This window comes from Camelina sativa, chromosome 9 (genome assembly GCF_000633955.1).
Source record: "Camelina sativa cultivar DH55 chromosome 9, Cs, whole genome shotgun sequence".
Taxonomy (NCBI): domain Eukaryota; kingdom Viridiplantae; phylum Streptophyta; class Magnoliopsida; order Brassicales; family Brassicaceae; genus Camelina; species Camelina sativa.
The window spans coordinates 12015953-12020855 of NC_025693.1; the positions used below are offsets into that span (position 1 = coordinate 12015953).

Genomic DNA, 4903 nt, shown 5'->3' on the forward strand with positions numbered 1-4903 from the left:
TACTTGGACTTAAACTTTCTCACAGAAGTAATGCCAAAAAAATATAATTAATAATCATTATTTAGTAATTTGTTACTAAATTTTCAATTTATTCACCAAACAAGATTGGATGACATTATTTAAAATATTTAATCATGATATTATATCTAATTTTGATTAGATTTAAATTTGTGATTAAACAAAGAAAGTAATTCACAAACATTATAACAATCATATAAATGAATGTTAAATAAGTATTAAACATCATTTCTTTATACTTTCATTTTAAAACGTTAAATAAATATATCTATGTATATATATTTTCTGTTTAAAACGTTTTATAAAATCATATATATATATATATATATATATATTAATAGTTTTTTTTTTTAATCATTCATAAAAGTATAATAATCGATAAAATGTGATGATAGTACTTATCTCGATGAAGATGTCATAAAATAATCATAGGCGGAGACACCATCAGCATATTATTGCTTACTCCAATTATTAAACCGACTAAAACCATCCCCAATCGATTTCAATGGTTTTGAAGTTTGGGGAATCAGTGGAGGTGGGGGCTTGAGATTTCCGGCGGTGATATTGATCAACACCACATATACCTCACCAATAAATGAAACATGAACAAAAGTTAATATTTATGCCAATATTTGAATCTATAGTCATCCATATCTATATATATAAAGTTATTTTTTCCTCTCTTCTGGTGCAGCCACCTCATCCACTTTTCTTAAATATTTTGATGGATTTTCGGATTTCCTTAGCCCAAAATTTTCAGGCCCAAACCATTTTCCAAATTCTATCGACTAAACCTATTAATGCCTCTCCTCCGCGCTGTCAAGGACAACGCTCCACCTTCACCGGTTTCTCCCCTCCTTCTTTGATCTTCTTTGATTATCCAGGCATGGGGAATGAGTAAGATAATCTATGTGTGTCGTCGGAACCGAATGTTGTTGTTGAAATCAGCGGATTGAATTAGTATTCCAATTCGCGAGTTTCATCAAAGGATCGACATTAATTTGCGAAACCCAATATCAGTGATGAGCCGTGAGGGCTTCTCGGTTCTTCAAATCTCAGGTAACTTCTTTTAATTTTCCTTTCTTTTTAATTCCTCTGTAGTGTTTTTTCATTTGTGTTTTGTTGGGCGACATTGATTTTATGTGATTCTCTAGATCAGTTCTTAGCTGCCGCCATTGATGCTACTAAAAAAGCTGGACAGGTCTCTCTCTCTTAATCGATCTCCTTGGGTTTTGGTCGATCTTCTGCGTAATCATGATTTAATTTGTCTTATTTTGTTTCATTCTGCAGGTCATTCGTAAAGGGTTTTACAAGACCAAACATGTTGAACACAAAGGCCAGGTTTTTTTTCTAATTTTTTCTCTCTGCTCTTATAACTTTTTTGCAAGTTTGCATCTTTCTTTCATCTCATACAAATCATACATAGTTGGAATGACTACTTCTAATCATTGAGTGTCAATTTTGTTTTAAATTAATCTTCATTGGTTCATGAAATTGTTGTTTTTAGGCGGATTTGGTGACGGAGACCGATAAGGATTTGAAGATTCGTCTTTAATCATCTCAAGCAGCTTTTCCCAACCACAAGGTGATTTATTATTCCTTTTTTTGTTGAATTCCCCTTTTGTTAGCTCCGCCTTATCATGAGAGTTTGGCTATGGAATTAGCTTATTGGAGAAAAAACTGCTGCTGCATTCGGTGTGACAAAAAAAACTTGGATTGTTTATCCTCTTGATGGAACTTCTAATTTCGTTTGCGGGTGCGACACCTCAGTTCTTGGTCTGAAACATCGTTTCAACTTTGAATTGTAAGTTAGTACATATTCTCCATCTTTTCTAATCACTTTATTAGTGAGCATATGTCTCCATCGTTTCAACTCTATTTTTCTTTTATTAGAAACTAGAAGATACATTGAAAAAATTTCAAAACCCAATGAAAAAAGCAAAGTGATGAGTCAATGATCCCTTCAAAAGATCAGAGCTCTATTCAAGTTGTTTCTTCAGGAGGGAGAGTTGTTGTTACCGGGATGGTATCCCTTGCTGGTTCTAGAATTCAGGTTTCCTATGTTTCTCATGTAAAAAGAAGCCGTCCAAGGGAAAACAATCAAACATAATGACACTTGGGGTATGTCTCTGTTGCTCATGCCCTTCAATATCTTAATTGACCCCATTCCTTTTCATATGAGCTATGAAAATCTTTCCATATATCTGGCCCGTTCTAGATGATCAATTTCTATTGTTACACACTGGAAAAAAGAATAAAGAAGAATTTATCTTTTACCGTGCTAGCAGCTGTCAATGTAATTAAGGATAATGTAGTTTACCTGAACATTTTATAGGAATTTCATTCCAAGTCATGGGAGGTGAAAGCTACTCCAAACAAGAGTAACCTGAATTCAAATCTCTCTCAGTGGAACAATGATGTGAACCGAGTTTCAGGTGTCAAATCTGCTTCAGGACCTTTCAAGAAAGAAGTAAGATCACTTAGTCATTCTATATGACTTAACCATTTCTATTATAGTGGATACAACTTTTTCGATACATAATCCATATTTTTGCAATTTTATCTTTTGAAAGTTTTCATTAAACTTTGAGGAAAATGGTCTCATTCTCATTCTCAATTTGCAATTTTATATACCGAATTACTTGCATTTCTGGTATGACACAGTTGCTCACTGCTTTTTCTATTTTGGTTATCACAGCAGCAAGAACCATTTAAAACCGATTTTCAATGAGGTGGATCAAGACTACATGGAGTCAGAGAACTTAGACTCATCTGGAGATAGCTCAGACGGTAATAATCGCGTTGATCTACCACACAAAGTGCAATGAGAAGGAAGCATCATCGAGCTTGGACTGTCACTGAAGTTAAAAAAACTTGTCGAAGGTGTGACGAAATATGGAGTAGGGAAATGGTCTGAGATGAAAAAGGTTTCATTTTCATCATTCGTGTATCGTACCCCTGTGGATCTCAAGGTTGGTTCAACGTAAACTGCCTCTACTCAAATATTATTAGTCCTCCTGTTTATTTTGTTCGCTAACACTACACATGTCTCTCATGATAGGACAAATGGCAAAATTTACGAAGAGCATGCTTTTCTCAAAGTCCGTCAAACAAGATGGTTAGCACTTACCGAGATAATTTTTTTAAATATAAAACAGAGTCAAGTTAATGTATAATTATATTTGGTGTTAGACTCAATTAGTGAATAGTCGTGTTTTTGCAGGGAGGTCCAAAGAAGCAGGGGTCAATGGCCATTCCTACACAGATTATGTTGCAGGTAACAGAGCTTGCTCAGAAACAGTCACCGGTTCGCAAGGGTAGTAGAGTAGTAGTGAAGGGATCATTAAGAAATGGTTTCTTGTAGCGTTTTGTTTCGTATAAATTGACTGGCCTGGATGTGAGATTAACTACTCTTTTAGTTTCGATTTTGTAGACTTAAAGGTATTGTGATTTAAACCGGATTACTAACTGGTGTTATTGTAATTGATATGAGATGGTTCCTTACTATGTGTTTTCGTGCAAAATGTTGAAAGTTGAGAAAGCAAATTCCACTGTAGACCAGTAACGTTTAAAACACAGCGTTTAGGATCTAACAAAACCAGATAATCAAATTCCACCCCAAACCATACCGAATTAATTTGTATTATATATATAAGCCATGGATGCGAGAGGGCAAAAATTGCATAGGTTGGTATCGTAGATATGGGAGAACACATAAAACGACGTGATGATTCACAAAAGAACGTGAACAAAAAGGTTGCAACTGAAAAGTCACATCTTTTGGTTTAATCAATTTTTGACAATAAATAAAACTAATCTCAACTATTGGATTAGAAATATGATCTATCAGACCCTCAAAAATAGGTTTACTATTATACAGTAAAACCTCTAATAATTAATAAATATTATAACTTAAAAATTTTGATGTTCCCAAGTCGGATAAGATAACAAAATTTGATAAGATAATAAGATAACAAAATTTGATAAGATAATAAGATAATACTTTTTTAAAATTCTCATGTAAAATATGGTCTCAATAATTTCGTAAATTAATAATCATGTAAATTTACAAACATATATGTTTGTATATGTACTTTTTAGAATTTTGAATTTTCTCATAGAGCTCATATCTATAAAAAAATTTGTTATGTTATATTTTCAAATTATAATGATAGAATACTCTATAACATGTCATAAAAATAGCAAAGTTTTTTTTTTTAATTTTTCAATTTCTACATATGCATCATTTTCATCTTGATATTTTTATAGATTATTTGTAATTTAGGCCTGGGCAATCGGCATAAACCGAAAAATCCAAACCGAATAAACCGAGTTTCTCGGTTATCGGTGCAGAACGTATGAGGTGAAGTGAACCGATCGGCGAGATTATTTTGGGATTTCGGTTTTCGGTTCGGTTCGGTTCGGCACCCAGTAACCGAACGGTTTCTTCGGTTCTCTTACAACCCAATATTAAAGTTTGTTGTACGATTATTTGAGTTTGTTAAAACTTAAAACTTTAAAATGTCGATTTGGGCTTTTAATAATGTTCACTTCAGCCCAATATTAAACAAATGTTTAGTCCAATCTATCATTAATATTTTATTTAGAAAACCCTAGATGTGTTAGTAGCTTTTCCCTTCATTTGCATTTTTCTCTGCCTCCTTCTGTCTCTTTCAGAGACCCTAGCGAGAAAGTTAACATTTTTCTCATTTTCTTCAAATCTCTCATTTTCTTCTCCAAATCATCGCAAGCAACGACAATTTTAAGGCCAAAGATCTTGCTGCAGGTAAATTTACCTCCGATTACTTTTTATTTTTTCTGCCTCTTAAGCGAGAACTACTTTAATCCATTGTTATTATGACTTAGTGAATATTGTTCTTTCATT

At 33.2% G+C, this 4903-nt stretch overlaps 1 long non-coding RNA gene across 4 annotated transcripts; it reads left to right on the forward strand.

Annotated features, from left to right (window-relative positions):
• On the forward strand, positions 827-3527 carry LOC104710859. 4 transcript variants are annotated; one of them, XR_002033408.1, is made up of 10 exons: positions 827-1077; positions 1173-1219; positions 1309-1359; positions 1526-1603; positions 1683-1822; positions 1912-2139; positions 2354-2488; positions 2717-2990; positions 3080-3136; positions 3242-3527. It is a non-coding gene; the product is annotated as an uncharacterized LOC104710859 (long non-coding RNA). The 4 variants fall into 4 exon arrangements; XR_002033409.1 differs by having other exon boundaries at positions 1178-1219; positions 3228-3527; XR_755108.2 differs by having other exon boundaries at positions 1178-1219.